The sequence below is a fragment of the Prinia subflava genome, assembly GCF_021018805.1.
Source record: "Prinia subflava isolate CZ2003 ecotype Zambia chromosome W unlocalized genomic scaffold, Cam_Psub_1.2 scaffold_2cwr_NEW, whole genome shotgun sequence".
Taxonomy (NCBI): Eukaryota; Metazoa; Chordata; class Aves; order Passeriformes; family Cisticolidae; genus Prinia; species Prinia subflava.
The window spans coordinates 661,107-686,640 of record NW_026960607.1 but is presented as its reverse complement, the minus strand read 5'-3'; the positions used below and the strand labels follow the sequence as shown (position 1 = coordinate 686,640).

General features: G+C 44.2%; 1 long non-coding RNA gene across 1 annotated transcript; it reads right to left on the bottom strand.

The window, feature by feature from the left end:
- Positions 1-18,254: 18,254 nt before the first annotated feature.
- LOC134564943 (uncharacterized) lies at positions 18,255-19,487 on the bottom strand. The gene is made up of 2 exons (XR_010083714.1): positions 19,316-19,487; positions 18,255-19,145 (listed from the first exon to the last, which is right to left on the bottom strand). It is a non-coding gene; the product is annotated as an uncharacterized LOC134564943 (long non-coding RNA).
- Positions 19,488-25,534: the final 6,047 nt, after the last annotated feature.

The window sequence follows — 25,534 nt, the reverse complement described above, 5'->3', positions numbered from 1 at the left end:
CTTTCTCTCCTCTCCCCTCATGCTGGAGGCAGCCAGGTTGTTAGTTGTGTGGCGAAAGATTGATCTCTTTTTCCGGGAAATGGATCCCGCTAGCTCGGAGATCTCAGCAGATTCTCTGAGCGACCCTCCCTCTCCGGTGGTAGGTGGGGGGCCGCAAAGGGACGCGGCCGCGGTGTCGGACGTGGGATTCCCGTCCGAGCTCGACCCCCTGTCTCCGAGGTCGGAGGATTCTTTTCCTCCCCCTCCGGCTGCTGCGCTGGAAGATTTGTCCCTCTCCGGTTCGGATTTCGAATTTTTGGGGAACAAGGGAAGCCTGAGCCCGCCCCGGCCGCTCGAACAGCGAGAGGGCGGGGCCCCGCAGTCGTCACGGCCAGCCCCGCCCACTCCTGCGCCACAGCGCCGGAGATTGGGGATGGGAGAGCCTTCCATTCAAGCCTTCCCAGCATTGACAGGCAAGGAGGAACCCGCGGCGCGGGCCCCGCCCCTTGTAGAACATGATTTTATTACCATGCTCTGCCCGAATTGTGGAACTTCCACGACTTATCCTCTGGATACGTCAAGGGTGGAGCCGCGCCCCGCGCCGCCCCACTTGGGCGCCGAGGGTGGCTCCTTGGGCGCCTCTGCGCCTGCGCCGCCTCTGCAGAGCGTGCAGGGGGTGGGCGCCGCTGGAGGCGAGGTCTGTATCGGCTCTTCGCCGGGCCCCGTCCTGTTGGGTGGGCAGTCCGTGCATTCCCTTTCTGGGGGGCTGCCACTTGCTATTGGCCGGCGGAGCCTCGGTGAAACCTTACTCGGCGGGATCCCGGACCGAGCGGCGGCTGGCTCGGGCAAGGGCTGAGCGGCGCCGATCCCCGCTCCCTTCCTGGGTTCCCCTCCCACTGCACCGGCCGCGCCTGCGGTGCTGACCACGGCGCGCGGCGAGGGTGCAGTCCCGCGAACCGCGCCTGCGCCGGTGGGGACGCAGCTGGGGTCCGGCCGGCCCTTCCCAGGGCCAAGAGACCCCGCGCTCTAGGATCCTCCACCTGGACACTCCCTCCTTGTAATGTCACAGTGCAGCCGAAGGACCACGAGCGATTTTGGGAGGAGGTTAGAGTCAAGATGGAGGAAGTGGAGGAATGCAGTGTACACATCGTCCTCCGGAGTCTGAAAAGAGGCTCTTTAGCTCTACTGATGTTGTTTCTGACGCTGCTGGACCTCCGGTGTCTGGCATTCAGCTGGCCCCCAGCCAAGTGTCTGCCTCTGTCCCTGTGGAGCCCACGGGACGGGATGTGGCAGGTCCTGCCACCCTACCAGGAGGTCTCCAGGCTTTCCCTGTCCTAACAGGTGTTACCCATGACACCCACCAGCCTTTGCATTGGAAAGCCTTGATGGAGCTTCGTGATAAGGTGGGGAAATATGGCCTGGGATCTAGTGAAGTAATGCAGATGCTCAGGTTTTTCAACGGTCATCTTTTAACACCTTACGACATCCGGAGTCTAGCTCGGGCTCTGTTTCCACCTGTCGAATATGAAATTTTCGAATTAAAATGGAGTCAGCTAGCAAACAGCACAGTGCAGCAAAATGCCGCATTAGGCCCAACTGATGTCAGGCGCACGGTTAATACCGATAAGCTGCTGGGCATTGGAAATTATGCCGATGCCAATGGACAAGTTGGGTTTGCGCCCTTGGTGCTTGAGCAGTGCCAGCAGGTAGGCATGGCAGCTCTGGTTCACACCATAGCAATGGCTGCTCCAGAGGAATCATTTGCCACAATTGTTCAAGGAGCTGATGAGCCATTCCTGCATTTTGCAGGAAGGCTGACTGCTGCAGTGGAAAAGCAGGTCGGTGATCCCGAGCATAGGAAGGTATTACTTAAGCACCTGGCCCGAGGCAACTGCAATACTGATTGCAGGAGGATCATCGACGCACTTCCTGGTGATCCATCCATCGCTCAGATGGCAGAAGCCTGTGCAAAGATAAGCACACATAGCCGCAAGTTGGTTGCCTTGGCTGATGCTGTGCAGTCGCCTGTGGCTACGGCTGTACAACCAGCCATGGCCCCTGTGATGCAGCCTGCTTGGACGGTCCCTCAGGGCAGGCTGCAACAGCAGGGCAGTCCCAAAACCAGGAAAAAACAGGGGAAGAAAGTGCAGAAAACCACGGCCCCCTTGTTTCTGTGCGCTTGATGCGGAAAACCAAATCATTATGCAAATAACTGCAAGGCGACGGTGCATGCCAATGGCCATCCCCTTCTGGTGTTGGGAAACACGAAACGCAGGGCAAAGCAGAGACGCGCTCAGACACAAGTGTCTCTGCCCCCGCCCGAACCGATGGAGGTCTGCTTAGCAGGCTTGCAGCCAGCACCCGCGGTTCAGCGGGTGTTGACGTCTGCACAGCAGAATCTGTCCTCATAAATTCGGACAAGATACACAGGGTCCCCTTGGATGCCTTTGGTCCTTTGGGTGATGGCATGAGTGCTTTCCTCATGGGGAGGTCTAGTGCTATCATTCAGGGTATCATTGTGCACACGGGACTCATCGATGCTGATTTTTCAGGGCAGATTCATGCGATGGTCTCCACACCCACCCCCCCCTTTGACTATTCCAAAAGGCACCCATATTGCTCAACTTGTTCCTTTTAAGTCTTCTGTTTCCAGGATGGAGGACCGGTCGTGAGGTGACGGCGGCTTTGGCTCTACTGGGTCGCCTCGAGTCCACTGGACTGTTCTCCTGACCAAAGACCGTCCTGAGATTGTGTGTACTGTGTCCATGGCTGATGCAACGCCGTCGGAGATTCAACTTCACAGCCTCCCAGATACCAGGGCTAATGTTACTATTCTCTCCCTGGCGGCTTGGCCCCCGCAGTGGCCTTTGAGCCTGGTACAGACACCTGTCGTGGGCTTAGGAGGAACGAAGCAGTGCTATGTGAGCCAGAATCCTGTGATCATCACCAACCCGGAGGGACAGACGGCCATGATTTGGCCTTATGTTACGGAGACTGCTAAGAACCTCTGGGGGAGGGATGTTTTGGCCGCATGGGGGGTGCGAATCACCACGGATTTTTAATGGGGGCCACTGTGACGAAGGGCGCAGAGTGTCCCATGCCTCCTTTACGGTGGCTGGTGGACAAACCCATCTGGGACAATCAGTGGCCCCTCTCTCATGACAAGCTAGTCGCCCTTCACAAACTTGTACAGGAGCAGTTGGACCAGGGGCATCTGGAACCATCTACCAGTCCCTGGAACACTCCTGTGTTTTGTATCAAAAAGAAGTCTGGGAAATGGAGGTTGCTACAAGACCTCCGAAAAATCAATGCCGTGATGGAAGGCATGGGGACATTACAGGCGGGCATGCCATCGCCTACCATGCTTCCCGCAGACTGGCCGGTCATCATCGTGGATCTGAAGGATTGTTTTTTTACGATCCCTCTGCATCCCGATGACAGACCAAAATTTGCCTTCATGGTACCAACAATAAACAATGCCGAACCTGCGCAGAGATATCAATGGAAATTTTTGCCTCAAGGAATGCGAAATTCCCCGGTATTATGCCAATGGTATGTGGCCCATGCCTTATCTGGAGTCCGCAAGCAGTTTCCTGACGCTCACGTCTATCATTATATGGATGACATTTTGGTGGCTGCGCCCACCCAGGATGAGCTGTTGAGGATACAGCCTCAGTTGCTGAATGCTCTGCATTCACATGGACTGCAGGTGGCTCCATAAAAGGTACAACAGCAACCTCCCTGGAAATATTTAGGTGTCAAAATTCTGGAACGGACAATCCTTCACCAGGAGGTGCAGTTTGTGCAATCGGTAAAGACACTGAATGATGCTCAGAAGCTGGTAGGTGTCATCACTTGGTTACGTCCTTACCTGGGACTAACCACCGCACAACTGTCTCCCTTGTTTGAATTATTGAAAGGGGACACTGATTTAAAGTCACCTCGTCAATTGACCCCTGAGGCACAAAAAGTGCTGGAGCAAGCTGTTTCGGCTCGCCAGGTATACCGTATTGAACCTTCCATTGATGTCACTGTGTTCATCACCACTCCTGATCTACATCCTACAGGTAGCATTGGCCAATGGAACGATGATTGGACAGATCCTTTGCATGTCTTGGAATGGGTTTTCCTGCCTCATCAGCCGCATAAGACGGCAACTGCGTTGTTTGAATTGATTGCGCACTTGATAATCAAGTGCCGACAACGCTGCTTACAATTGATGGGTACAGATCCCTCAAAAATCATACTCCAGGTTCAGAGGGAGGAATTTGATTGGAGCTATGCGAACAACATTTCGCTACAAAGTGCTCTAGAGGGTTTTTCAGGGCAGATAACTTATCATCTGCCCAGCCACAAGCTATTGCAAGTGGCAAAAAATACTCGATTTTCATTACGACCCAAAAACAGCCAAGAGCCAGTGCAAGGACCCACCGTCTTCACTGACGGTTCAGGCAAAACAGGAAAAGCCATTGTTACCTGGAAGGATGGATCCGAATGGCAGATTTTGGAAGGCCATGAGGACGGCTCAGCCCAACTGGTTGAACTAAGGGCTGCCGTCATGGCATTCGAAAAATTTTCTCAGACACCCTTCAATCTGGTCACGGACTCAGCTTATGTTGCCGACATTGCACAGTGATTAGGGTATTCAGTTTTGAAAGAAGTCAGTAACCCTGCCTTGTTTCATCTGCTGAAGACCTTGTGGTGTGCAATTCAGTCCAGGGTTCATCCCTATTACGTTCTGCATGTTCGAAGTCACACAAATTTGCCAGGCTTCGTAGCGGAAGGTAATGCAAGGGCTGACAAGTTGGCTAACCCAGCATGGGTTGCTCCTCAGCCTGACACACTTGCGCAGGCCAAGGCATTGCATGGGTTTTTCCACCAAAATGCGCATACGCTGCAGAAGCAGTTTCACCTGACGGCCACTGAGGCTCGTGACATTGTCGACTCTTGTGACGACTGTCATGCCCTTGGTGCGCCGTTGCCGGCAGGGGTTAACCCCAGGGGCCTTAAGGCCTTGGAGCTTTGGCAGACCGATGTCACCCAGGTCGCCGAGTTTGGCCGGCTCAAGTATGTGCATGTCACGGTGGACACATTCTCCTCTGCAATGTGGGCTTCGGCTCACACTGGGGAAAAGGCCCACGATGCCATTGCCCACTGGAGGCAGGCTTTTGCTGTACTAGGCATACCTTCCGTCATGAAAACTGACAATGGTCCTGCTTATGCCTCTCAACAGGTACGGCAGTTCCTACAGTCGTGGGGTGTGACTCACAACTTTGGCATCCCTCATTCTCCAACAGGACAAGCAATTGTAGAGTGTGCTCATGGTACACTCAAGCATGTTCTCCAGAAGCAAAAACGGGGAATGCAGGGTGAAACACCACACAGTCGCTTGGCCAAAGCATTGTACACCATCAATTACCTTACAGTTCCACAGAACTCAAGTAACCCTGTGATTGTAAACCACATCCTCTCGTTGCAGGCTTCAGATGACACGCATCAGCCTCGAGCGAAGGTTCAGGTCCGGAATTTAGTTACCAAACAGTGGGAAGGACCCTATAACCTGATCGTTATGGGGCGTGGGTATGAGTGCGTGTCCACAGATACTGGGGCACGCTGGGTACCTTCAAAGTGTGTCCGTCCTGACCTGCGACAGCAGAGGCAGAATCCGGCCGACAGGTGAGTTGGAGGCCGTGACCAGATTGAAGGTCATCAAATGGATGAATCCTTGGGCGATGACTCGGACGCAGATGACGCGAGTGATCGCTCTGATGATTCCTCCATGGATAATCACTGAACTCTGTACAGTTTTTTCCCATTGTAAAAATTGTTCATTTTTCTTTTTCTCTTTTTTCTTTTTTTAAAGATAAAAAGGGTGAGATGTCACCCTGGTTTTGAAGACTTTTCTAAGCCTTCTGTAATGTTCTTCATATTGGAGTCAGAAATTTCACCTTATCACACTTTCTACTATAAACACTGGCCATGTTTTGCTGTCTTTCATTGTTTACATATTTCTAGGTGGGAGGAGAAAGGTGATTGACAGTTGGCTTGACCAATGTGGATTGAGAGGTGGAATTCCATCCTCCAATCCACGGGCCCCATAGGAAATGTATAAAACTGAGTTTTGTAAATAAACTCATCCCTTTTTTCCTGCTTTGCTCACCAGCATGTCCTCGTGTGGTTCTTTCCGTGTCTACTGTGACATACTCTAAAAATTTCAATTAGCAAATATCATCTCACATTTATTTTTATAAAGAGCAAGTCTGTCAGCCTATCACTAATCTCTTCCTATATCAGTGTTCCAATAGTATTAGTCCTCTGTCTTAACCTCATATGTCTTAACCTCTTTGTTTTCCAAAAATAGATGATGCACTTGTGCAAAAGTCACATTTACCTATGTATGAATCATTGGTTCAAATCATAAAATATAGCATTTTTGAAGAAACAGGTTCTGGTGGTTTGAAAGTGACAGGTTAATGAATTTGAGAGTAATCTGTGTCTTTCACTTGAACTGACAAACTAAACTTTCAAATCTCTTGATTCTAGTGTAGGGATTTGGGGGGTTTTGTGATATTTTTTGTTTGCTTTTTAATTAGTATGCTGGAAATATTTGTAGTAAATGGGCATATGATGATGAAGTGTAAAATTACAATAATATCATGGAAAAGCCACACCACCACCCTCCCCCTGAAAAAAGCCACCCAAACACTAGATCTAAAAGTAAGCTTTTAGGGAGATTTCACAGCAGGACTTAATTGGCCACTGGAATGAAAGGAAATTTGATGTCATAGAAAACTTTGAATATGAAGGCCAAATAGTTTTTATACAGAAGATGGTGAAGATATAATGTGGGGGTTAGGGTATAATGTAGTAGAAAATGGTAGTAAAGTAGTAATAAAATGGAATGACTAAGGGAGGCAATTTTGAAACTGTCATCTTGAAAGAATTTTTGTGCTTTACTCTTAATTTTAATTTTTTGTCAGCTTTGCATTTAGCTGATAAATTTAGATGCAAGTCTTCCATGTGTTCTCAAATGCAAAGAAAATGGAAAGAAAGCTGTAACATAAATAGAGAAGAGTTCCTGGTACTTAATGGGCTGGTTTATTAAAAGTTCAGTACTTGTCCAATTTGTCTGCATTTACTCCTAGGGTGGCAGAACAGCTATTATTAAGTATTGTCTTCCAGGATTAACATTCAGAAGAAAAAAAAATCATGACTGTGGCAGTGCATGTTTTTGAATTTATTGTTTTATGTAAGATTTGGTTGTCTGTAAAAGTCCAGTTCTATGTACCCCTACCTTCCCCCCCTAATTAATATTCCTTTGTTCCTCTCCTCCATCACGAGGTGTCTGCACCTGTTCCCATCGGTTAATTGTCAGTTATCTTTCCCGCCTTGAGTTTTCCCCTCCCAGTTCTCTTTAATTGGTCCGAAGCACCCTTTTCCCCCTCTGTTCCCCCTAGAGACTGTAAACCATTGGCTGGAGGCGGCCAACCCCCCCCCCCCCCCTTCTCTCCCCTTCTCTGCTCCCCTTAAAACCCTGTGTTAATTCGAAATCGAGGTCCAGAAACGGCTCAGAGTTAAGTTAATAAACTCTGTCGCACTGTTTGCTGGATCCTCCTTTCCTTCCTCTGCCTCGCCACCTCAACACCCCCTCATAAGCTCCTACGGGGTCGTAGGAGCGCGGGCTGGCTCTGGACTGCGCCTTGTCCCAGTGCTTGGGCTGGCTCGGGGCGACACCCAGTGGTTCTTTAGAGGCACCGCGGCACATGACATTTAAGTTAAATCTGAGTCTTCTCTATTCTCAATACATTCATAGTTTTCCTTTGTTTCATTTGTGATTTTGCTGTTCAAAGGTTTCAGTGCTCCTATTACTGCTGGTGAATTGAAAGTGTGTTATTATCACATCAGCCTTACAGAAGCTGGTATTTGAAATAATGGTAGGAGTGCAACATCACAGCCCTCCTGATGTGTGAGGTGCAGAAGTTGTGCTATTTGCTAATTATGTACCTTTTCTTCTGTGAACAGATATACTAAATAAGATCAGAAAAGACAAATGGCATGGGCTACCTGTATCATGCTTTGAGGTGAGCAGTGGGTCACAATTCAAACAGCAAACAAGATTTTATCTTCTTAAATAAGAAATTGTCCTTTAACGATAAGGAACATTATTTCTGTTGTTTCCAAGGAGAGGCAAAATGACCCACTAGCTTCCAAGGTTGTTCTGGATGCCTTTCAAATGTATCTGTGTCAGAAGTGCTGTCTGATGCTTTTGGTGAAAAGCATGATACTGGATATGATTTCAGTGCTTATATTTACCTAGGAAGCACAGTGAGGACATACATATATTGAGAGAAAAGAGTAGTTTGGGTCATGTGAATACTATAAAAAGGATCATCTCAGCACTCAGAGTCTGTTCTTCTGTGTCATTTGGGAAAAACCTCCACGTAGACAGAAATTTGAAAAGTTTTAGTATATTCCTCCATTGATGAGAAAATTTAAAATATGTGTAAGTTTTTGAATCCTCACTGATGAGAAGATATATGATGAATGGAAAAATATTCCCAGTAAAGTATCACCAGGATACTTTAGGATTTTCTGCTGCTCCAGTCAGAATATAGACATTTGTCCCACTCAGACCATGATTGTCTATAGCTCAGATGGAAATGTTCATTGTCTCTTTTGGGGTGGAACTGAGATTAATTATCTTCATTTTGACTTGTGCTAGGCCTGCATGTGTCTAATGTCACATCCCAGGAGTGCCTATTGGCACCTTCCACTAATATGAATGCAAGAAGCCTTGCACAATTCTCTGTGCCAGTATTGGAAATCTAAATTAAAATATGCTCTCAGCAAGCACTGCTGCACAGGCCAATATGTGAAATAATATCTGTTTGCAATCAGGGCAGAATAAATGGTAGCCAAAGAAACCAGCTGTAGAAAACAAAAGAAAATATAAGCACTTTTTAAAAAATACAAAAATCATATTTAGAAGCATTAAAGCACAGAGTGGAACCAAAGAAAGAGATTTATGATGTATCTCTTCTAATTCTGATTTGCAGTCTGTTATTATGATATAATCTGTGATTCTCTTTGGGGAACAGCAAACAGCATCTGGTAGCTCTGGATTCCCTCCAAACTGCTTTGGAATAGATGTGACTACAGTAAAATAGTGTGAAGGATAGGATATTCTGTTCTTTATATTCTGGTGAAGTTTATTGTAATGAATGCTGGGTTTAAAATTTAGGTAAGCTTCTTATTTCAGGTGCTGTAATACTGGTTTGCAGTGTGAATGTGTTCACAGCCGTCCTTGAAGATTTCCATAAACTGGATAACATAGAACTGTGGAGGCTGACTGAGCTTACCAGTCAGTCCTGAGCACTGTGCTGGAGTGACTGAACTGCTCTGAGGCTGTGTCTGCTTTGGGTTCATTGTCTCTTTGATGTGCCGTGTCATGCCACAGCATTACAGCCAGGGAAGGCTGTCTGGGGATGAGGCACCATAACTGGAAAAGCCCATGGCAGCTGGCTGACTTCTGCAGCTACAGCAGCCTTTAGAGATGATAGCTCAAACTCTGCTGAAAGAAACCACAGTAACCTTTGGCAGATAGATGTGAGCTGACTGTCAATCATTTACACTGATGTGAATGACTTTGCTGCTGGGAATAACTGAAAACTCTTGGGCTGTGTTTGCAGAGCGCTGATGAATGCCATGTTTTAGTTTTGGCCTTTATGGGTGTCCATTGCTGGCTAAGCTTACATCACCAAACAGTGTTGACAGCACAGTACATGTGCTATCACAAACAGTGCCTAGTTTACTGTGCTCCAGAGGGTGGAGTAGCTCTAGACTGGTCCCATGGACTAGCTGTGAGCCAGTAGAAGACCTGGACAAACTCAGTTCTATGAGTTCTGTGCAGTTAGTTCCTATTTCTCCCCCAAAATCTGTATAGATGTAGCCTAGAAGCCCAAGTCAGAGGAATACTACTCTGTAGGTATAAACACATACCACATTTTCCTTCCTTGCTTTTCTTGGTGTTTTAATAAAATATCATCACTTCCTCTGGAAAATTATATTACAATTTAATTAACCTAAGTGATATGAAATACCTTTTAGCATCCTGTCCAATTTCTTTAAATTGTGTAATGCTCTTAATTGTTTCTTATAGTAGTTTCATACAAGTCCTCTGCCTTTCATAAGATGACAGTGCTTAAATCTACACAAAAGATTTAGCTCCTGCACTGTATGTGATTTTTTTCCATCTAATGTTATTTACTTTAAAAATATTAATAATTAGTAAGTGGCAAACAAGTATATAAGAAATGTAGTTACATACCAAGTCAAGGCAATTTTTTTCTTGTTTTTGTAATTTATTAATAGTTGCCTCACACAGCGATCCTAATTGCAATTTATTTGTCAGTGTGCTGATCTCCAAAGAGGCTGGTGCCTGTTCAGTGACCTGAGTGCTCAATATTGGGAGTAAGGTTCTTATGCTGAAATCTCTACACCTTGTGATTTGTTTTTACGTGCATGAGTTCCAGCCTGCATGCTTAAAACATATGTATCATACAGTGCAAATCAAAGATTTGCATAAAATCCATTATAAGAAGGATGTACGGGATTTTTCAAGCCTTTTAATATCTCTGTTCTCCAAAAGTCACATGAATCATGAACATGAATAGAGGAACAGTTAAGCTGTTTACTGCCACATCTTGTGAAAATGCTTACAGCAGTGGGAATGTTACATAAATTCTCATAGCGAAGAAATGCCAAGAAGTGGTTATTTAATGATATGAAATGTTACAGAAGTGAAATAGTGAAAGACATCAAGAAAGGGCTTTTTCTTAATGCTTTCAAGAGTCAACTGAATATTTTTTGCTAAGAAGTTGGGAGTTCCAGGCATGGCATCCAAACGAAAGATTTCCTGAAGTTAGTGTTTACTTGTGATATGAGAAATAGAATAATTTACTAGTTAAACCACACTCTTATAATTTCTCATCAGCTTCTTAAGATGTTCTTAAACTAGGAAATGTTACAGATGAGTGCTATTTTTAGTTTCTTATTAGGGAAGCAGAGTGACTGAATCCCAGCATGACTACTACAGTGCTCTTGCAGGGACAAGACATTGATGGTTACGTTGTTATTCCCAAAACCTACCCACCCATATCAGGCTGAAAAGTAAAGTACTTCACTTTAATGCAGTGTGAGCCTATTTGTTCCTAAAAATCTATGAAAAATAAAATGGAAATCATTAATAAACAATTTTATTAAAACTTTGCTTGCAGAGCATTAGCAGTAATCACTAGAAGCTGCTGGATGAGTACATTTGAAGTTTGCCCAGTCACTCAGACATTTTTCTGAACTCTGTCAGAACATCTTACATGGGGACTTCTGTAGTGTTGTTGTTTAAATTTTCGGGGGGATCCCGGGGAGGGTCCCCCGGGAGACCCCCGGGGTCCTCTGGTTGTGGATGTTCCCGTGCTGGCAGGCAAAGAGACTTCAGACGCTGGTGGGGTGCTGATGAGATGAGGGTTTATTCAGAGTCCCACTCCAGGCAGGGAGCATGGTCCTGTGGGAGTGGGGGAAGGGAAGGGGAGAGGGGGAAGGGAGGAGAGGGAAGGGGAGCGTCTGGAGGCCTCCAGGGGAAGAAGGGCAAAGAGGGCGAACCCCCTTGCGTTAGCATTCTTATCACAGAGGTTCAAAAGGGGCGCAGTAACATTCTCCAGCCAATCAGGTTACAGATAACTTCATACTGCAGGGAGTGTACAGACTTGGGATAAACCATACATTTTCCAGGGGTGAGCTAGAACAAACCATTTCCATAAAATGCAATCCCACAATTCACCCTTTTTTTCTTTAAAATGTGAGAAGAGAAATATGACATATGATAATTAACAATTTAAAAATGAAACAGTAATTACACAGTTTTGCAGCATGAAACCAAATACAATTGCAGTAAGGATTATGTTATACTGTGAACAGTTTATCTGACTTTGTAATTGCAGTAGACGGGTTATGTGGGTTTATATTGCAAGATTTGAAACAAATTTACAAATTTGTTTGAGCCTTTTCAGCGTGACTGGCCTAATAGTGTCTAGCCTTTTCCAACTGGCTTTTCAGCCCACCACAGCCCCCAGTTTAGGCTGTGGCGCTGACCTTGCTCCCACTCTAGGGACAGGAAAACATGTGGAGTTCCCTGGGCTCCACACACGGCTTCAGATTCTCCAGGTGGCCTGCTGCAGTTCCCCCATTGGGGCCGGGCAGGGGCAGTGAGGAATTTAAATCAACTCAAGCTGCCACTGATCTGTCACGGAATTCCCGTAAGGCTTGAACAGCAAGTCACCGACACTCACGGATCTGAGCCAAATTACTCCTTTCACTTTCCAACTGGTTCAACCGAAAGGACCTACACTCTGCATGCAATTGTTTACATTCGTCCATATGTACCCATTGGGGATTTTTTTCATCCATACTTGCACCAGAAGTGTCAGAGACCTAACAAAAGACCCCCAGTTTTAGGTCATCAAAAGAAAAACAAAAGAAAAAAACTACAAAAACCGTCAAATACTTTCTCAGACACCAATTTAGGTTATCAATCACCCTCAGAACTAACTGAGGACAGCATAAACCCAAAAGCAATTCTGATTCAATAGTCTACCACTGAATCGTGCCTTACAAGAAGACAATCCAAAAACTGCTTCCCTTGGATCTACACTTGTGACCTGAAAAGGCCTCTGCTTTCTAAAACAGAAAACAGGGGAATCTGCAATATTCACACACACAAAAACTAGAAAGGCATAATTGTAAAACTACTTCATGGGGATGGGAAGGAAATGGAGGGGTTTGGGACACCCTGCTGTTTGGCCAGAACAGCAAGGGACAGGGGCAGAAAAACAGGGAAAGGGAATCAAAGTAGCATTAACAATTATACAAGGCTGTAAAACTGGTATTACAAATTCACTTTAGCTTTGGGGTTTGGTTTCTTAGCGTTTACCTTGTGGCACTTGGAAAGCGGAATGTGGGACTGAGGGCACGTGGCCATGGTAGCCATGCGGTCACAGCACCCATGGCACTAGCCATGCCGTGCCGGGTTTAGCAGGAAGGGGTTAAGTCTCGGGGGTTTGTTAAGGGAAATAGGGTTAGGGAGAAGGAGCAGCGAGGGGAGGAGGGGGTAAGGGTAAGGAAGGAGGTTACACAATTTACAAAACTGGCGGCCGGGGCCCAAAGGGGCTGGGACCCGGGCTCGCGCCGGGCTGGTCGGCGATGGTGGAACGGTGGCGTGGTGGCTCACGAGGTCTCTGCACGGTGGGGGAGGGGCCGCCCCGGGCCGCGATGGCCCAGAACGGCCGCTCCACAGGAGATGGCACCGAAACGGTGTTACCATGGTCCATCTTGTCTCAGGGTCATTGGTGCTGTTGCCCGACGTTGGTGCGTCATCTGTTGTTGTTTAAATTTTTGGGGGGCTCCCGGGGAGGGTCCCCCGGGAGACCCCCGGGGTCCTTGGGTCGTGGGGTTCCCGTGCTGGCAGGCAAAGAGACTTCAGACGCTGGTGGGATGCTGATGAGATGAGGGTTTATTCAGAGTCCCACTCCAGGCAGGGAGCATGGTCCTGCGGGAGTGGGGGAAGGGAAGGGGAGAGGGGGAAGGGAGGAGAGGGAAGGGGAGCGTCCGGAGGCCTCCAGGGGAAGAAGGGCAAAGAGGGCGAACCCCCTTGCGTTAGCATTCTTATCACAGAGGTTCAAAAGGGGTGCAGTAACATTCTCCAGCCAATCAGGTTACAGATAACTTCATACTGCAGGGAGTATACAGACTTGGGATACTTGGGATAAACCATACATTTTCCAGGGGTGAGCTAGAACAAACCATTTCCATAAAATGCAATCCCACACTGTAGGGTTCTTTTTCTCCTTTGAAGTTTGTTTTTTGGGGGGTTGAGTTTCATTTTCTTGTTGTTTTCTACATATAAAAGCATGCGTGCTTATACTGTGCTATTACATTATGTGTTATATAACTCCAGGCCAAAATGAAAAGTAATAAATCTTACCTGTGACAAAAAAAGCAATTGCTTATATTTTGTAAAATTGTTTTTATGTTTATTGTATGCAAGCAGTATAAGACATGATAGACTTAGTGAATTATTTTCTCCCTTTATTTCAAGTACCATGAATTTCTTAATAACAGGAACATTTATGGCTCTTAGTGATCTTCAGATTTTTAAGCTAAGTGTTTTGGGGTTTTGTTGCCCTTATAGCTGACTGTATCCTGGGCTGCATCCGCAGCAGTGTGATCAGCAAGTCGAAGGAGGGGATTCTGCCCCTCTGCTCTGCTCTCATGAGACCCCACCTGTGTCCAGCTCTGGAGTCCCCAACAGAAGAAGGACATGGAGCTGTTGGAGCAAATGCAGAGGAGGGCCACAAAGTTGATAAGAGGACTGGAGCATCTTCACTATGAAGACAGACTGGGAGAGTTGGGGCTGCTCAGCCTGGAGAAGGTTGGGTGCAGACCTCATAGCAACCTCCCAGTATCTGAAGGAAGTCAGAGAGAGACTTCATCAGGAACTGTAGTGGTAGGACAAGGAGTACTGGGTACAATTTGAAAAAGGGGAAATTTAGGTTAGATATTAGGAAAAAACGCTATGCTTTGGGAGTGGGTAAGGCACTAAAACAGGTTGCAGTGTTCAAGGGCAGATTGGATAAGGCTTTGAGCAACCTGGTCTAGTGGGAGGTGTCCCTGCCCATGGGAGGGGGGTTGGGACTACATGTTCTTTAAGGTATATTCCAATCCCTTAACATTCTATGATTCTGTGATTCTTTGAGAATTAAAACCAACATTTTTATTCAGTTTGGCTGAAGGAACTGAGATAATTTAAGCAGATTAGTTGATGACATTATTATTAATCTCTTCAAATTCATTATTACAAGTATTGTTTGTCTGCAAATCTTAAAGTGTTTAAGAGACAAATTTGCAAGAGGGATGCTGGTGCCTACATGTCCCTACAGGCATCTAAATCAAGCATTTAAATGTCAATGTATTCATACCTCGCTTGTCAAGTACTGAGAAGAAAACTCTTTTGGATTTTCAGTTACAAATTCCATAATTCTGTATCTGTATAAGCTGATAATTTGCTGCTCCTCAGTGTTGCATTTCTGTGAAATGATATGGTCTGTGTCACCCCTCAAAAGTGTATGGTTCATTCCAAATCTGTAACCCTCCCCTGAAGTATCATGTATCTGCAATCCCATTGGCCCAAGTCCTTTTCCGCACCCATTTTGAATCTCCCTCTTAAGCTGTGCGGGGAGATGAGAAGCCTCTCTCTTGCTCTCTCTGGCTCTCCGCCTCTTGCTCCTGCTCCCCTGCTCCCTACTCTTTCCCTCTCTCCCCCTCCCTTCCCCTTTTCCCCCTCCCTTCCCCTTTTCCTCCTCCCTTTTTCCCTCAGAAACCATGCTGCTCCCTGGCGTGGGACCTCCAATAAATCCTCCTCTAACTAGCACTCTCAGAAGCTGTGTGGCGACTCCTTGCCTGCCTTCTGCCACCAACGAACATACAGCCTAGGGAGGCCCCCCGGATAACCCCCCCCCCCCGAGGACCCCCCAAAATGCACTGCAACACCTCAGCATTTTCATGGCTTACAAAATGCGACCAGTGAGTTGAACTGCAAAGAACCTTTGCACCAGTGGCCTTATTTGTGAAAACAGTGGATATGTTGCCTGGATGCTCATGACTCATTTTCCATGGTGATATGCAGATGATATCCTAAAATGGACTGATGAGCTTCCAGAAAAGATGGTGTAAAATGGTTTTACTTAAAATACTTTGCTGAAATATTTAAGAGACTGGAGTCACACTTCTTCCCTTTTTCCATGGGTTTTACATTCAGGTTTTCATGTTAAACAATTGACTTAGTCCTTTCAGAGACTTTCATTTCTATTTAGAATTAAGTACTTAAATGTCTTTTAAGCCAGAGAGAAGGACTCTGTAATCTAGGGATTAAGGCAGCCCTTTGGGATGGCAAAGCAGCCTTTCAGATTCCACAACAATGAGCATTTCAGTATTCTAAATTAAGCATTCATAATAGCAGGGTCTTGAACTCAGTCCAAATGAATAACCTAATCATGGAGCTACGGCAATTCCTACATGCTCACTGTGATCCAGGGGGGAATCTTGTGGTGAAAGGGAGGTGTGCTATGGGAGCATGAAGATGAGTGCCAAGTCTGTTATCACGAGCTGGCTGTGTCAGTCTTCTGAAAGTGGAGATCAAGTGGGCATTGGAATAGACACCCCTTTATTTGAAGGGGTTTTGAACCTGTGCTTTCTGTCATCTCATGTGTGCTTTGTAACCAGTGAGTGACTGGGTGAAACAGCAACTCCATCAAATGTGTTTTGAAAGAATCAATGCTGCTTAGTTTTTAGAAGGAAGCTCAGGACCCTGTTTCAGAAAATTTCAGTTACATATAAGGGAAATATCTGCTGCTTTCTGCCAGAAGTTAGCTGTCTGTGGAAGGGAAAGAACTCCATTTTCTTGACAGCCTTTTGTAGTGACTAGCTCTATGCTGAGTATTCTGATTATAGTAAACTACTTTCGTAGGCACACACATCATATATATGTATATATACACATACAAATACACATATACACATGCATAAATTTTTAGCCTTCTCTAAAAAGAGAGGTGTAATAGTGCATTCTCTGATAGTTTTTTTAAAGAAAAAGTATGCATTATTTCTATATAAACTTCAAGTTGTGAAATACCACATTAAAAAAAACCCAACCCTTCATGTAATTTTCACTATTGTTAAACCCAACAAATTAAGTGAAATAATGATAATTGAAAGTGATTTGTATGGCATAAGTGTGCGCTACTTTGTTGAAATAATTGCAGTTCTTGTGCCAAATACTTTTAAATCTCTACTTGATTTTTAGTATTTTTGACAGAAGGTTCCTTTTGTCAGTTTTGACAATGAATATTGTAATAGAGCAATCTAGGGACTTCCGTAATTTAAGTCAAACAGTTTATACTCTAATACATTGTAGAATTTTGCACTCAAATACTGTAAGTAGAACTGATGAAACGTCTGTAAGGTTTGTTCAATATTTGTCAATTGAATTTTTGATTCTAAGTGGCTTATGGCACTATTGAGCAGAAGGCATAATGGTTGGAATTCCTAATGTAAAATACCTGCATCAGGTTGAATATTTGGAGATTTTTGAGGCAAAATGCATATTTCAGAAACCTCAAATAGAGAAAAAAGTATTTTGCTTATTTATACATATTATTTTACTTTAAATAGTTTTACTGTCCTACTTTGAAGCAGGAAGGTGAAATTATTCAGAGAATGGGATTTTATCAAATCCATCCTTATTGTCTGCTTCATAGGCCCAAAGCTGGACAGGTTTTAAAACTTTCAGTAATAGTACTTTTTTGCATTCCCGATGAAAATGTTTCAGTTCTTCCTAGGTAACTAGATCTGCTTGTCACTTTGCATTATTAAAGTTGGCCATTCTGTGGAATATCAGAGGAGAATCCTGTGGACTAGTAGGTTGGAAATATATGGTGTCTGTGGAGGCAAGCTTAAAATTGAATAGATGGCACACAAAGTCTGTGTCATATGTGACATAGGAATAGGAAGGGAAGAAAACCAGGTACAAAATCTTGTAAGATTAGGAGATGAATATGGAGGAAAGAATCTAGGACTGGGTTTACAAAGGAAAGGCAACAGAACAAAGAGTGGGAACACAATCTGTACAGTTTGATCTGGTGGTGATCACTGGGCTAGGAGAGGTATTTTGGAAACAGGACAGTGGAAGCAGGATTTAGTATAGAAATGAGGCAAATGACTTAATGGAGTCTTGGTTTCACCTACATTGCTGGAGATTCAGTTTGAATGTATTGTGAGTTAATTCCTTTTTCTCCCTTACAAGACTTGATCCAAAATACAATCATTAAGCACTGAAGATTGTTTACATTCCAGACAATATGAAAAAACATGTTTAAAGTTCAAGAATAATGTTGCCTCATAAGCAGGGCAACAGTAGACATAGAAAGGAAAAGGTAGAAGGGAAATTTTTGATGAAATTTTTCATCAGTCCGGCCAGTCCTGCCATTGCCTCTGGAGCAGTTAGGGTCCATTAATATTAGGTATATATTCAAATGTATGAATGGTACCTTATTGACTGATTGTCATGGGTTGACATTAGACAAAATGCCAATGCACCCATGAGGGTATATTTTACCTAATGAACTGCTGTGAGATGTGGTCAAGAACAGAGCAGAGCAGGCCTAATACTTGAAACAGACAGACAATTTATTACACTACATAACAACGGACAATAGAAAAGAAAAGAAAAACCCAACCACCCAAAAGCAGAAGAGAAAACCTCCCAAAAACACTGCTTCTCCTCCCCCCAATTCCATTCCATACATGCTCACTCAGTTGACTCCGGCACATTACCTTCATCTACTTGCTTAATCCCTCAACAACCCTGGGTTCCTAATCCAAACCATCATCCTTTAAAATTCAGACAATCCACATTCCATCCAGGACGAGAGGAGTCTCTCTCGCACCACAGATCATCCCCCCACAGGAAACACAGGTCCACCATCCCGTGTTCCCACGTCACCCATGGCACTGCCTGGAAGGGTCTGCCAGGGTGACACCCTCCTTTCCATGTCCGGCACTCTCACTGCCGTCCATGGACCTGCACTGCAACAGGGCTCTTTTTAAGGATGTTTTGGCCAAGTACCAAAAACCAGCCATCTTCTCATTTTGGGACTCAGGTCCCCCCCATTTACCCCTGGGGCCGGGGGCTCCAAGAAGCAGGCCAGAACGTCTCTGGGTTTGAGCCAAAAACATCCACCCAAACACAGTCTTATTTATAGTCAGGAGGGTCCAGGGTCCGTCTATGGCTATCATTATGCAAGAAAAGTCCAGCCTCATAAGCCACTCCTCTTCATTCCGGCAATCGAAGGGGCTTCTTTTCATCTCACATTACCCTCTCGGTCCCAGGCCGTCCTCTCTCTCTTCTAAAACCACCAACTATGAGAATACAGCGTCCAGGGATAACTCTCTTCTGCCTTAGAAAGAGTTAAAAGCTTTATCTCCCACCACCAAGGTCAGGCACAGGCGATCGCAGACACTGCAGTTCTCACAAGCAGCTCCAACTCGGCACCTTCTCTCTGTGGGGGGGAGGAGAGAGACGGGACCGGGGGGGGAGGGGGGGGGGAACGGGATGGGACAGGGAGGGGGACGGAAGGCACCTCCAAAGTTCTCCCTCCACCCCTCCATTCTAGATGGAAGCTGGACCAGCTCCACTCCAGCTCCCTCTGTTCCCCACCCCGAGGCCCACCTTGCTCAGCCAGGCCCACCTTGCTCCCCTCCCCCACCCGGCCTAGCCAGGCCCAGGCAGGGGAGAGGAGAAGACGCTCCCTCTCCGAAAGCAGAGCAGGAAAAGAGAGAGTCCTGCTGGGAAATCCGGCTTTTAACCCCTCGTGTCCTCAGAGGCGTGTCCCACCTCTTAGTGGCCAACAAAGGTGCCAATATTCAGATCTAAAGACTGATTGGTTTGACCACTACTTCCAAAAAAACTCACTTCCCTTCAAACCACGACACTGATGGCTTATTTGATTGCAGATGAGGCTGTAAATGCATTTGTATGGCAGAGATAATGGCTACAAGGTATAGTTCTTTTATCATGAATTTTAATTTCATAGAGATAAAATGTCTATTCTCTTATTTGATTTTGGAGTAGAGATACACATTTGAAATTGATTATTTGGAATGCTAATGCTATGGGAATCTCAAGTAGTTTAATATAGGAAATAACATCTGTCAGTGTCTATGATTTCCCAGAGGAAACCATCTCTTTTCCTTGCCTAATTTCAGCAATAAGTTCTAGCAAAATTCTGTGTCCATCAATAATAATTATTCATTGTCATTAAATCTAGTGAAGGCTTTGACAACCAATTTCACATCTAATCTACATATTTCAAACTTAGGGACTGTGGTTACGTAAGATTTCCTTGAAATACAGGATTCAGAGGGTGAGTGAGTTCATCTTTCTTCTTCACTTGGGAATGCTCATTCCCATGACTTCTACCTGATAGAGGGTAAGCAATACCTTGATAAACCCATGCTGCCATCACCTGGAAGCAAAACTACACATTCCCTTGCTATGAAGAAGTGTGTATTGGGCCACTTCCCTTCTCATTACCTCCTCCTCCTAGCTCAAGTAGTGAAGTTGTTTTTATTTGTTGTGTATCTAAAGCCATTCTCAATAAGGTTTGTACATTTCAAATGGTATATATTGTACAAAAAGAAATATGCTAAATATATTTTGCCGAGGCCGTCTCTACAGGTTAATAGATCTTAAAAGTCCAAGAACATTTTAAAGTCTTATACAAAGTTGTTTATTACATGAAAGCATATATCTGAAGGTGCAAGAGTCCTAAATGAGCGGTCTTACAATCAGTTGTGAGTATAAAGACTTTGAAATAAAATACAAGAAAAACAGTAGTCTTAACATGGAATTTAACATAACATTCCAGCCTTAGGATAAAACAACCTCCAACTCCTGACCCCAAGCAGGGTTCCCGGCCGCAGGGTCACAGTGGCAGGAAGGGGTCCCAGGGTCCCGAATCCCAAGCAGGGTTCCCGGCTGCAGGGTCACAGTGGCAGGAAGGGGTCCCAGGGTCCCGAATCCCAAGCAGGGTTCCCAGCCGCAGGGTCACAGTGGCAGGAAGGGGTCCCGGGATCACGAATCCTGAACAGGGTTCCTGACCGCAGGGTCACAGGGACAGGAAGGGGGGTCCCGAGGGCCCGAACCAGCGCAGAGTTCCCGGCCGCAGGGTCACGATGGCAAGAAGGGGGCCCGGGGTCCCGAACCTGTGCAGAGTTCCCCGTGGCCCTGACCAGAGCTCCAGCGGCAAGCACCACAAGGGGGAAAGGGAAGGGACTCTGGGGCCCTGATCCCAAGTGACAAAGACTACAATAGATGGTACCTTTAGAATCCCATTTCAGCTCCCTGGCAGGGCTCCTTCCTCAGGCTGCAGAAGGTGGAGGTTGGATCGATAGATTGGATTGATCAATCGATACCTCCACTTCCAACCCAGAGGCTTTTCATCTGTATGTTACAAATGCATATTCATACCTTTATCTACACACAACCCAATCTAGGTGCAATTCTCTAAGTTCGTAAAACTACGAAAAACTACAAAAAGCAGTATCAAAAACCTACATATATAGCATATCTATCAGTGCAAAAATTCTATCTTGCCAACATAAAAATTCTATCTTGTTATGCATAAAAACTCTATCTTAGCATACGTGAGAAACCTTATCTTATTTGCATAAAATTCATACCAAAAATTATAAGCAGTACTCTATTTTTGTTATGTCTAAACTCTGTCACTAGGCCTGAAGCTCTGTACTTCTACACTAACAATTAGGCACTTAGGATATGTGAAGCTTAAAGCTGAAGCTTAAATCTATTTTATGTGTGTGTGGCTTTATATATTCTAATTTTTCTAAAGGTTTTAATTCAATCCCTGCACTTCTCTCTTTCTGTGGAGGATCCATGGAAACATAAACTCCAACATATTTTCATAAAAATCTAGTTGTTAATGAAGGGGCTTAACCAGGATTGATAATTGGCATTACTGACTTGTTAAAATACCCTAAATAATGTTTCCTGCCAAGACATTACAATCACCTTTGAATGTTTAGTGTATAGTCTCTTCTTAGTTCGGAAAAGGGTTTTTTTTCTGTAGAAGTTTCTTTTCCATAGAAGAGGTAAGAATGGTTTCTTTTGACTGTTTCTGTCCATTCCCTGTAAGTCTTTGGAAGATATTAATTTTGCATGTGTAGAAAATTAGGCCAAATTTGGTGCCTTTTGCATTGTAACATAAGAGCTATTGTAAAGATAAATTATGCTAAACTGCTAATTTTCAATTACTTCATCATTAGGAATTGTAATAATGCTTTGGTTTTCAATTTATGGGTTTAGACAGATTCTCTTTTCCTGCATTGAGTCCTGAAAACTAGAAATATTTTATAAGTGAGCTTTTGAAAATGAGATAGATTTTTTTTTAATGTGAAGGAAGCATTTTAGAGTTGGCACAATTAATTTGTTAACAAGTCATAGGGTTAAGAGATAAAATTAAAGCAATTTTTGCAGCACAAATCAGTAAAGATGGGACAATATATCAGTGGGCATTAACTCAGGTCCTGGAAGACAATTTACAGAAAAATTATACTAAGGATGAAAAAAATTGAGTTTTTGAAAGAAAACTGCATAGATTACAGGTTTCCCAGGGAGACTGTGAAATGACCTTTTGAGATACTGAAAAGCTCTTTGGACAACATCCTGGGTACCCTGTTCTCAATGGCCCTTCTTGAGCAGGGGTTTGGTCCAGATGACCTCCAGAGGTCCCTTCCAACATTAGGCCTTCTGTGAATCTGTGATAACGCTGTGCTAAGCCTGTATTGCTTAGAGGCTACATTTTTAACTGGATAAGGTTCTTGCAAGTGAAAACAACAGGTGCAAAAACCCACCACATTTCATTTTGTTTATTTTTAATGATCTTGCTTAAACAATATTCATGGCTTTTGTTTCCTTTTGCAAGAGTTCAGAGCACAGGTGAATCTAATTCCACATCAGGAATTAATCCCTCTGCTCTGATTAATCTTGATTTCTCAGTGTCCTGCAAGTGAAACAAATACAGCTTGGCTTTATTTAAAAAAAAAAAAATTAGTTTACTTTACAATTTATTTATTTTGGGAAATTGTATAGCTGAAGAGAATGATAATGGATATATAATCTATCACCATGAAATAACCAGTGTAAATAAGATCACCGTGATTAGTGATCACAGCTTTTTTGGCATTCCACTGGGTCACTGAATAGCTTTGTGAAATGAGATTGGTCTCAGTCCAGTTCACAGAGTTTCAATTTTGGTTTTTTACCTCAGGAAACATCAGCTGTTGCTGACAGTTTCCAGAGAAAGATCAAGAACTTATACAGTTAGCCTGTTTGAGAGAAGAGGTGCATGTGTAGCAAGTATTTTTTGATGCTGCCTGATGCTGCATCTATATAAAGGTCATTTGCTTCATGGCTACCAAATTAGATGTTTCCGGGCTTCGTTTGTTTTTAGAAATGTGTGTGTTACTAATTTTAAGCAAATATGTATAATTTTTAATCATGTCTTATCTTATTTTTTTTCTATTATAACAAATCAATTCACTTTGAAACAATTTAGTTACAACTGTGTCGTTAGCAGTGTTTAACTGAACACACAAAGCTGATTCATATTCTGAGCTTTGCTGCTTTTTCTTCTGCTCTTTCAAAGATTTTTGGAGGTATTCAATTTTTTTTTTTTTAATAATTAGATCCTGTGAAAATTTTTGAGTTAGTAAACCCTTGAATTAGTAGAACTCAAAAAAAGGATGGAAGCATTTCTTAATTACAGGGTGTGAATGAGCATGGTTTTCCTTAGAATTTTGAGATTTGTTAAAAATAATAAATCTTCCATATGTAGTATGAGGCTCATGAAGTAATACATACTGTGAAGGCTGATGTGAGGCATAACTATGGCAGCTTACTGGATCAAATCTCCGTGACTTCTCCCACACCCTCTAATATTCATCAACAGAGAAGACATAAATTTAATTTTCTACTTGCCAGGGTCTAAAGTACCAGCTTGTACTGCTTTCCTGCTGCCAGCCATTCTAGAAAGCAAAATGGTGACATTTTAAAAACATTTACAGCAGTAAAAGACTATAATTTACAAATTATGCGTAGATAGTTTTTATTTTGGATTGGAACATAAGCGTATGAAGAATGGTTGTTTTTAAACTAAATGCTCATGAAAAATTAAACTCGTTTTGCATTTAGCTCGTTCATTTTGGGTAAGAAATTAAAAACCTAGGAGTATCTGAGTTTGAAAAAAGATGTTTAAAAGCTCATAAAAGTATTAAATAATTTCTTCTCTCCAGGTAGCATAACCTTCTCCTCCTGTAACCAAACATACTCACTATTGCCTGTCACTTCATTCCTTAGGTTGTGATGAAGCCATTCATTCTTCAGCTAACACTTTCATCTTAGTTTGGATAAGTCTGCTGTGCTCATTTCAGTACTCGCTGTCGGAGTCCAGAACATCCCTCTGGCCACCCTGGAGGGTTTGGAGACCGGACAGGGGGGTCTGGGATCTGTACAAGGGCGTCAGCCAGCCTCACACAGAGCCCAGGAGGACACTGCTTCTGATCCCTGGCCATGGGAGTGAATGCCCACATTGTATGAAGAATCACAGGTTGCGAGAATTCAAAATAAGTAGCTAGTTTATCACAGAGTGTAAATGTAGAATCTAGGATTTTTAGTATATGGGCTTGAAGAGGCAAGATGGAGGAATTGGAGAGTGGTCCTGTCCTCCTTGTTCTTGTTCTTTTCCCCCATTTTCTGCTGAGTTGTATCACAAGGATTGGTTTAGAGTAGAAATGACATGTTAACATAGGTAGTAAGTAAGATTTTGTAAATAAAAAGTACGTTGTGGACGGTGGTTGGACCAGGGAAATGGTACAAAGGGTCCAGGACCCTCTGATTAGCCCAGTCCGCAGCATGTCCTGCTCTGCTGGGGACGCCTTGCAGAGCTGAGAAAGAACTAAGATAATGTACCCTGCTGGGGACGCCTGGAAGAGCTGAGAAAGAACTGAGAGATAATGAAGAATAAACAACCTTGGAAACATGCATTAGTGGACTCAGCTTGTCTTCTCTGGCTCCAGCGTGAGACCTTTTGGGCAAGAGAAGCTCAAAAGCCTTATTACCTTGGGGAACAGCAACCCTGAGAGGGAGAGAGAGTCCCGAAAACCTTATTACCTCGGGGAACAGCAACCCGGAGGAGAATATCAGAGAACAGCAACCCTGAGAACTCACCTTTTTATCTTAAGAAATACATAGACATCTCTAGGAGCCATAAGATTTTTCCATGCAGACATAATAAACACTTGACTTAATGGAGGGGACTTTATTGCAATGTGTTATACATCAAATTAATTGGTATTTGCAACTTATCTTCAAACCTTTCAGAATATAGTTGAGTAAAAAAAAATAAAAGCAAGGTAATTCTTCTCTTATGTATGATAAATATTTAATATTTTTAAACTCTATGCTGCTGATTCCAAACAAGATAACTGTTTGCATTGTCTTGGACTTTGCAGAAAGAGAATTTCAAGGGTTAGTGAAAGCTTCTCCATTAAATATTTCTCCTCACTCTCAGTGTTAACAGTTATGCCTACATCATGGACCGTGGCTTGGCAACTGTCAGCCAGTTCCCTTCAGGACTCTGGGATTAATATCATCAGGTCCCACAGACTTAGGTACGTTCCAGTTCCTCAGGCGGCCATGTAACTGATCTTTAGTTGCAGTAGGAAGCACTTTGCTCCTCCAGACTCCTTCCTACTGTTCATCCTCTTAAGAAGTGTGGGAAGAGAGGTTGCCATTGAATACTGAGGCAAAAAAGTTGTTGGTTACCCCAGTCTTCTCATCATCCACTGTTATCAGTTTACCATCCTTGTT